Here is a 10,702-nt window from a genome sequence, read left to right on the forward strand (position 1 = left end):
AGGTCTTTGACTTGCAGGTTTAGAGTATATGGGGTGGACATGGTAAGCCCACCAGCTGACCGGCAGTGCAGTTGATGACCCCTCTGGGGACCCCTGTGACTCGGCTCACTGTTATAGCAGGCCAACAGTCCAGGCATAGTTGACCCTGAGGGCGTGGCCCGTTTCATAGACCCTGTTGCACCAGGAGTTACTTGAGGGGTCTGGGTCTCAGTGTGTGTCACTACAGAGGGGATTACAGGGGGAAATGCTTCTTGGGCAGCCTTGTTAATGGGAGCAGCACTCTGCATGGACTGGCTAGGGGAGGACAATGCTTTATCAATTTTAGTGAGCGTTGTCCTTGTGTCATTCAAAGCTGTTGAAAATTCAATGGTTCCAACAAGTCTCCGAGGTCCTTGGCAGCCTTAGAATCTGAGCCTGCATTGCCTCCTCCTATCTTCATAGGAATTATTTTCTTATGTACTTTCCGTTGTTTATTCAGGGCTGGAGGGCCACTTAAGTCTGTACAATGAATAGTGGTTGACAAAGCCTTATTCCGGGTGATCTGCCCCACCGCATTTGTAATTAGAACTCCATACATCTTCCGCTTCCTCTTCTTGGCATTGACCCAGGGCACCTTCTGCTGACTTTTTAGCCAACTTGGCCACGCAATACTCCAAGAGCGGTATAGCTGCCCCTGCCCTTTCCAAGGAGAGTCGCCTCTCTGCCTTGTCTATCTCTTTAGTGATTACCTCCAATGCTTTTACCAAAAATGAATCAATGGTTCCCTTACTTAGGTCCTGTGGGGAACACGTGGGGGTGGCTTTTCTCTTGCCATTGGTGTTCTTAGTCGGTCAGCCTGGTAAATCCACCTCCACAAAAGAAGCAGAAACGTTTAAGAGGTCCCAAGGTGAGGAGGCGCAAAATAAAAGGTGTTCACATGGGCTGAGTCTGTGATCACTGTCCTGCAGCATCCTCTGTACACTTCCTTGACTTTCTAACACATCCTGGGATACAACAAAGTCACACCACACCAGCCATAAGTGAGTATTGCTGTCCCGCTAGCCTGAGACCAAGAGAATGAGCCCAACTTGGCCTCAATTGGCCACGGAGGGAGGCAGTGGGCCTGCGCTTGGCCCAAGCTTTGCCTGGGCATGGAGCGGGCACACCTATGTGCGTTCTGTGCTGTGTAAGCCCCAAGCTATCTTTGTGCACCTCCGGGCACGGGCTGCAAAAGTTGGCACCTCCTAGTGCAAGTGCCTCTGGGGATTGGAGTCCCCGATGCTGGTGTGGCGGCTGTGAAGAGCTACTGTGCTGCAGGAGCCCTGAGCTATCTTTCTGCGCCTCCGGGTGTGGGCTGCAAACTTTGGTACCTCCTAGTATGAGTCCCTCTGGGGATTGGAATCCTTGATGCTGGTGCGGCAGCTGTGAAGGGCTCCCACGCAACAAGAGCCCCAAGCTATCTATATGCACCTACAGGCACAGGCTGCAAACGTTGGCGCCTCCTGGCACAAGTGCCTCTAGGGATTGGAGTCTACGATGCTGGTGTGGCGGCTGTGAAGGGCTCCCCTTCACAGAAAATGCTTACAATGAACCAACAATAAATGATATTCACTGATGCAAGCAACAAAGAGAATTCTTTTTTTCAGATGGTAGCTTACAGAACAGAAATCCTACCACTTCCCATGTCAAGTCTTTAAATGATTTTTTGAATGACTATTCTTTCATTTGTATTGACCAAAGAAATACAAAATAAATATTAATCAAATAGTCTAAGAAAAAACAGACAGAAAGCAACAGGATACTTTCTTACACACATTTTGTCAAATCGATCAGGGCAGGCAGTTGACCACAAACAGTGGAGGAAAAAGAGGAAGAGAAGGACGAGATGAGGTTGCAAAATCAAAGAAGATTTCTCGTTTCAGCACCCAAGCTCTGGAATACTTTGCCACTATCTATAAAGAGCAGCCCTTCTCTGTGGTCTTTCCGAAAGCATCTTAAAACGTGGCTATTTGATCAATAATTACATCCTTCTCTAAGGCAGATTTCAGCAAATACTTAGCGCCGAGATGCCCACGGGCCTTCGTTGCGCTTAATAAGTGTTTAAATAAATAAATAAATAAATAATGATGCAATACCTTATGGGACACAAGTAATAGATCACAAGGGTGAAAATAATTTACTGTTCGTCTCATCAACTAAATAAAGTTGAAATATCTGTATTAGTACTGAATGCATCCTTCTGTCCAGATATGAATTATGACTAGAGAACAAGGATTTATTTATTTTTGTTTATCCAAAAATTATAATTGCTAAAAGAACATAAAGTTTCTGTTAAAAATAATGAGGTAACAACTTGTTGGACACAGGAGATAGTTCCAGAGCTCTTTATTAGTTATGTGGAAGGGTAGATCACATCATATGTATTAGAAATGAAGGAGATGGGAGAGAAACATTATTAAACATGGGGTTACAAACAGATAAGTACAGCAACAGTAGTTTCGAATTTAAATGTAAACATAACCCTACCTTACCCAGAGACAACATTGGCATATTCCATAAATGATCATGAAGGAGCTTAGAAATTTATGAAGAACACCAGGTGCAGACAGCAAGGTGATTTTACATGAGCACAGAGGAGGACAATTAAACAGTTACAGGATACTCCTAATGTCATGATCAAGACCATGAACATTGGTGGCAGTTTTGTTTTTATGGATTTAAAGAGAAATCATACCATCAGCTTAGAAACTCAGACTTCTATGATAGTATCCATACGCCAGAACATAGGGACACAAGAAATTAGTATCAGGATCTGCTGTGGGAATGGAAGGAGAAAGGAAGGCTAGACTATGATGAATACCAATTTTTGAAAAACCATAAACCTGCCACCCCTGTCTATTCCCCTCTACCGCAGGTGGATAAGTATCAATAAAAGCTACCATCGAAATCTATAGTTGTGTCTATAGGTAGCCTCTTTGAAAATACAGCAATCTTCCTCAATCACGTTATGCTGTCATGTGTATTAAATCTCCCATCATACTGCTGTGACAGTAATGATTGTCTCAAAATAATTCTAGAAGTTAATTGGGAACCCACCTTTTACCTGATCGCATTAAATGTCACATCCCTATACGCATGCATTGCACATGAGCAGTCTCACAGCATGGAAACTCTTTGTTAAGAGCATACCATAGTGCTTGTATGTTCACAACAATGTGCTGATGGAAATTATCAAGTTCTGCATGGTTAGCATGATTATTTTAGACAGACATCTGGCACTGCAATTGGTACTTTTTTCACACCCAGCTATGTGAATTTGTTCTTGGGCTGGTGGAAGGAGCCTGGACTGCAGATGATGTTGAATTTACAAATCATGTGATTAAATGGATCAGACACATGGATGATTTATTTGTGATCTGGGGTGGTGACAGAAGATTGGCAGAAAAGGTGATTAAACACTTGGGCTGAAATGGCTTACATTTAAATTTCACTAGTTATATTCGTGGCTCATAAATGTTACATCCCAATCCAGTTGCGGGGTATGCTCAAAACCAATGCTCTGCTTGAGCCCATAGTCTGGCTGGTTGACCTTCTTGAAAATCCTCCAGGGGCTTTCAGCCTCTTTTCTCCACTTTAAACTCTCCTCGGGCCAATGAACCTTCCATATTCCATTGGCTATCCCATGGTGCCTACAACTCTTTCACATTCTATTCAGGAAGCCTTCCAAGAGGTCTAATATGATTCTTTCCCCCAACGCCTTACTTTCATGATGCGAAACAGATGCTTCCCTTTGTGACTCCACTGGAGAGAATAGCAAGTTCTAGAGGTCATGCCGTTTCCGAAGTCTTGCGAGACCATCTTGGGCATCAACTGTTGTTCACAACAACTTAGTCTCTCTCAACAGTAAAGTGTACACCCTTGCAGCGAGTGTGTATTGTCAATAAGTAAGGAATATAACTTATCACCACCCGCCACTGATGCTGGGTCATCCATCCCTGCAGCAGCTGCTGCATCTGCTCCCTCCTGGCTGGCGTCACCTGCCCCATCGCAGGCTTTGGTGGTCGGTACACCTAAAAAGAACTTTACACTTTTTTCGATTTTAGATGCCATATACACCTCCCCCATTTATTTATTTTCACTAGCAGGATTGAAAATACAATACATACATACACCACAAACATCCCTAGTATAAATCGGTACTAGAGTAGAGTAGACAGCAGTATGTCCTACCCTATCAAAAATAGTAAAATATCTGATTGGGCATTCTGTTGGTGGCAATTTTCGAAAAGCCTCTCAAGAAGATGACAACCCAAAGGACAGGACTCAGTGGTTAGAGCTATTGGTGAATCTGAGTTTTAAAACTTTTTAAAAATAAAAAGAGTGGCCACCTGTGCAAGCTACAGATCGACTAATAGTAGTTACAGAATTAGAGGCAGTTAGATTGATGTAAAAAAAAACAGACGCTAGAAATATAATAACTAAGTAGGTAAGTAATGCAGGGATAACAAGAATTTACAAACAGATCGAAGAAAATTTGGTAAAAAATAAAATTAGGAAACGGAAATAATAGTTAAAAAAAATAAGGTGTAGTAATAACATAATTATTAATATTAACAGGAGGAGGACCTACTGGTGCAAGCAGCAGAGCCCTCTGTAGAGGAGCGAGCCTGGCCCTGGGAGGCATCTCCAGCTCCCGCCTCAGACCTCGTCGTCTTCTTGCCTCTGGATGCTGATCATGTAAGATATAGTAAAGTGACAAAAATTGATTGGTGTAAAACAAATAAATATTTTTTAAAACAGATTTTTTGACAGGGAACAATTGCAATAAAATTGACCTATCTAATCTGATCCACTAGTAGTATAGTGATCGCCGACCATCTTGTTATTTTATTTATTAATCCAGTGTTCCATTCAGATTCCAGAATCCTACGCCTAAGTACCACCTAGCCGGCCTATTTCAAAGACAATAGAATGAATTGCCAAAAATTATAATTGCTTCTTCTCTCATTCGCAATCATCAATGAATCAACCCCCTTTGACGGGCCAATTGTTCACTAAATCTGCATTTCCATTTATTTTAGTCCTCAAAAATGCATAGATGGACGCATGTATATTGCATACACCAAATTTTTAGTAGGTTGCTGCTGATGTTGTGATGAATTGCTATATTACTCACCTAACAAACTACAAAAGGTTCGACTAAGGACTGGAGTCAGCAGCATGCAATGGAGGACGCGTCAAGCGGACCGCTAAAAAATTACCAACTAATACTAAGTAACTAACTATAATAACTCCCTACCTACCACCACTATCTTAGTGACAGTACAAAGGAAAGGAGTCTCTCTGGCATTACCTAACATAAGTTCTCCAACCTCTCTTACATAATCAGTCCGAGCGAGTGCAAAGTTGCAAACAAGTAAGATTAGTAGAGCTGATCACCTGTCTAGAAGAATACAATTACATAATATATGATTTAATACACGTAACTTACCTGCATGTGAGCAGCAGCAGGATTCTTGCTGTTTTGAAAAAATATAATATTTGCAAGAACAGAGCAGAACACACGATAGTAATATAATTATCTACTCACCAAGCCCCACGACCTCACCTAGCAGGTCCAGCAGGTCCTGCTCCCGGTCCACCGATGTGTCAGCTGGTTGTGGGTGCACCGGACCTTAGAGCAGCGAAACACTGCCCGGCGGTGACGCTCCTGGATCCCATAGCCGGAGTCAGGTCTGCCGCATGCTGCCAAGGTTAAGGGGAGGTGGCGCTGTACAAAACAACAAGGGCACCACCTCCACCTCAGAGAGGAGCGCTCGGGCCTGCACCCCTTCCGGACACTGTCTTCCGCAAGAAAGGCGGCTCCTGGATGCACTACCCTTAGCCTTAGCCTTACCCTTAGCCATGGTTCTGGGGGCGTAGGGGTGGAAAAGAATATGTAGAAGTTAAAAATAAAATCAGGAGAAGAAGTAGGGAAGTAAAAACAATTAAAAGCAAGTAATAGAAAAACAGTGCCAAAAATGTAGTCAAGGTAGAAATAAAATGCAAAATATACACTTATGAGAGAGGGATCGATAATAAATAAAAAAGATCAGAAAAAAGTGTAAGAAACAAAGGAATAAAAACATGGGAGAGGGATGAAAAACAAGCCCCAGAACCATACAAAGAGTAGAAACCATTTGCGACCGAGTGTTGAATCATGCAATATTTCCCTTTAACACTCCATCCGCGTTGTTGAACGTCTGAAACATCTCGCAAACATGCAGGATCATGTAGAACAAGCAACTCTGCATGCATCGTGTAGCAGAGTTTTTTTACACCTTCGCTGAGCTTTGTGTAGCTCTGCTACGCGAAGGCTGCCCGGCTTAGCCTTTATCCCCCTCCTGCCCTCCGGGGACATTGTGGTGACTCTGCCCCTCCCACATGCATGTCCTCATTTATGCTTTCTAACCATCATTTGAATGATAAAGAGAGCTCCCTAATTGTTCTAATTTCTGATGGAAGTGCTTTCAGATTTACAGCTATGATTCCATCAAGATGGCTTCAGCTGAGCCACACTTTTGTCATAAATACAAATATCAGTGCTCTTAATGTTTTTACAAGGAATGTGGAGAGCTGCAGTAGAACACTGGGGAGTTAACTGAGACTGCTGCTGCTGATGAAAGTAGGTTTTAATCTGCATGACAGAATGTTTTACTGACATGGATGAGAAATATATTTAAGAGTCAATAAAAAACGTGTCCTCATTGTAGCTTTCTAGAGGACTAACCATAATTTCTATGACAAAACAACCCTGTTATTTTCTTCATTTCTAACTGTTTTACAGCTTTGAATCCAAAATGACTTTAGGCATGCCACAACTGCGTGATAAATACAGAATTAGGCTGCTGTCTCTGTTGAAAGTAGTTTTTGTAACTCAGAATGCTAGAATTTATCATCATATGGCTGAGGAGGATAGTGTAAATTTATGGAAAATGTGCTCTCATTTTACCTTCTGGAGCATCTGCTATGAGAAAATCATGAGAAAAAACAGTTTCCTCTGAAACATGGCTCATCAAATCCCAGGAGAGGATCAACATTTTTTATTCTGTAGAGTAATCTTAACATACTCCACAATTCCTAAAACTAGTGTGGTACCACCAACAAATGATTTACATTGTGACCAAAATCTGTTATCACCCTTTAGCTATACTACTTTTTGTGACCCTGAAATGCTGTCACTCACTACAAGGCATTTCACTTGGGACCATGACTCTGAGTCCAGACATAGGGGTCGATTAGGATGGCGGACGGAAACGTGTACCGTCCGCCGCGGAAGGTGGCAAGATACTCCGGACCTGTCCGCGGAAAATCCGCAACAGCAATTAGGATAAAACATGCAAAAAACGCCGACCGTGGCGTACGGAGCACACCAATCCCCGTCCGCGGCGGTCGGAGTACACCTGAGTCCGCGGCAGGCGGACGGAACAGTAAAAACACCGACCGCCGCGTACGCACATGACCGCGAATACATCCACCACCCCCGCGATACCTGCGCAATGTCCGTGTCCGCTATTAGGATAACTCCGCAAGTACCCCGGTAGTCACCGCCATCCACGTCCGCAGCGGTACAAATGCACCGAGAATCCGTGCACCACAGCGGAACGACAACACAAACAACATCCCTACTGTCAAACCAATGCCATACATTGGCACGGAAGTTAATCACCAAACACACGAAAAAAAACGCCCACCCACCGAAAACATCCAAACCAATCCCAACACACAATGATCCACCGCCAAGCACCACACAATCCACACCTGGCAGCACTCCCACCTAGCACCTGACTGCCAATAACCATTCAGACACGGTCTAGACACACACCATAAAAGAACTCCCACCCACTCCACAACTCCTCTGCATCACAGCATAGCTGCTAGCAGGACACACCACTGAACTGAGACCAAAGAGAAATAGCATTCACACAACCCACACCCAAACACACCCACCACACAAACACCCACCACACCATTCTTACACACCACACACCTGCACCTCCCCATCCACGCAAACCCACACCCCGAGCACCACACACCATGGCACCAAAAAAAAAAACAAAATTCACTGACACCGAGTTGAAGGTTATGGTAGATGAGATTATCCGTGTGGAACCCCACTTATTCGGGGCCCTAGTGCAGCAGACCAGCATAGCCAGGAGAAACAGCATGTGGGACCGGATAGTCACCAGGGTGAATGCCTCCGGGAGCGTCCCGAGGACGAAGCAGGACATCCAGAGGCGGTGGCACGATCTAAAGACCCGAGTCAAAGCCATACGAGCCAAGAACTATCTCCGGGCTAATCACACCGGCGGTGGAACCCCTCCGGAGCCCTTACCCTACACCGAGTGGGAGGACAAGGTGATGACCATCATCCACCCTGAGAGCCTTGATGGACTTCCTGAGGGAGAAGAGGCTGGTAAGTACAAACCAAGCACCACGAGCACTACTACATGGTGTGCCTCACACAACTGTGAAGACACATCTCCCAGACCCCAACCCATGCATGCAGTCCACATACTCACCAACGTCGAAATCACTCCAACAGGCCCCCATGTCCATAGGGATGGCGGTGGTGGTGGGTGTGAGGGGATGGAACTACAACTCCCAACAGGCCCCCATGTCCATAGGGATGGCGGTGGTGGTGGGTGTGAGGGGATGGAACTACAACTCCCAACAGGCCCCCATGTCCATAGGGATGGCGGTGGTGGTGGGTGTGAGGGGATGTAACTACAACTCCCAACAGGCCCCCATGTCCATAGGGATGGCGGTGGTGGTGGTGGTGGTGGGTGGTGGTGGGTGTGAGGGGATGGAACTACAACTCCCAACAGGCCCCCATGTCCATAGGGATGGCGGTGGTGGTGGTGGTGGTGGGTGGTGGTGGGTGTGAGGGGATGTAACTACAACTCCCAACAGGCCCCCATGTCCATAGGGATGGCGGTGGTGGTGGTGGGTGGGGTGAGTACCAGTGCAGACAGAATCGGCTAAAAAAGTGAAAACAACCTGTCAAGTCCACATTACTCATCCTCACATTTTTGTTTTGCAGGTCATCCTAATCTGACAGCTGGAAGCAACACCCGCCCTCCAGACTCGCCAATCACAGACGTCTCAGGGGACGATTGGCCAGCCACCTCCGGGGCAGAGGATGATCCCGGCACAAGCAGCCAGCCAGGGCCATCTGGCTCCCAGGTCACCCCTGCACCAACAACTACGGCCTCTGCCATTGTGACAACACCGGCCACTGTGACCTGCACAGCCACCACCAGCACCACCTCCACCACCACCACTACTACCACCACTCCTGCCCCTGCCACCCTGCCCAACCCAACGGCCAACGCCGTGCCAGCGCCATCCCAGCCACGCAGGGAGAGTGTGAGGCAAGGCAGAGATGCAAGGCCAGATCCGGCAGGCAGGAGCATACGCCAAAGAAGACGGGAGGATACCAACACACCCAATCCAGTGCAACAGTCATTGGAGGCACTGGGCAGGGTGGAGGTGAGCTACCAACGTGGTCAGGCACAGGCAGACCGGGCCCACCAGGACTTTGTAGATAACACTGCAATGTTGGGGGCCATTGAGAGGCGGCTTGGCCAACTAGTGGACATCTTCACCAGGACAATCAGGCCACAAACAACGCCACCGCCACCGCCACCTGCGGCGGATGTGGTACCCGATGCCCCAGCGCAACCAGCTGACTCCGTACCGGCACAAAGACGGAGGGGCCGTCCGAGGCTGGAAGTGGGCGACAGCAGTGTGGAAGCAGCTGCCACACGCTCCAAGAGGAACAGAAAATGACTGTACCAGTACCTGCGCATGCCATTCACCCTGCCAACTATCCGGTCCCACCTGCCACAGGCCTGCTGTACTAGGCAGACACCACCCTATGTGGTGTCCGCACGGACATTTCATCTGCCATAACCTTCTACTCTCACTCCCCCACCCCTTCACTCATTTGTAAATATGCACCTACACCCATGCACAATTTGTAAATAAAAGCCACTTACTCACTCAATCATGTGTTGCCTCCATGTTTATTCACATGAATGCATCAGAAACAGATGTTACTAGGTACAGGTATCCAACTGGTACAGAATCATGGCGCTGCGGGAGTGACCTAGGGAAAATAGAAACCGCAAAGACACGTCAGGAAACATGATCACACTCATCAGAACACACTGCAGTGCAACATTTAACAACCCACACGCATCACAACAGTAATGGATGAGACGACACACATCATGGAGACGTGCATTGGCCACAATTTAGCACACACACACACATGCATGCATCACATAGCAGAACACAGAGATGAAGCACACCACTATGCCACAACACCAGCACACATTCACAGGGCATACCCAAGCAGCACAAGAGGAGCACACTCACAATCAAGGGAAGTAGCGATCAATGATCTGGCGCCTCTGGTCCACACCTTCCTCCTCACCACTATCCTCATCAGTTGACATGGCTGGGTCGGGAGGGCGAGGAACTTGCAGTTCATCAGGGTCCAAGAGCAGTTCAATGTTATAGCGCACAGCCAGGTTGTGAAGCATGCAGCACGCTATCACGATCTTGCATACTTTGCCTGGTGAGTAAGGCAGGGCCCCTCCAGTCTTATCCAGGCACCGAAACCTAGACTTGAGCAGGCCAAATGTCCGTTCTACCACTCGACGTGTCCTACCATGGG

The sequence above is a fragment of the Lissotriton helveticus genome, chromosome 10 (genome assembly GCF_964261635.1).
Source record: "Lissotriton helveticus chromosome 10, aLisHel1.1, whole genome shotgun sequence".
NCBI classification, from domain to species: Eukaryota; Metazoa; Chordata; class Amphibia; order Caudata; family Salamandridae; genus Lissotriton; species Lissotriton helveticus.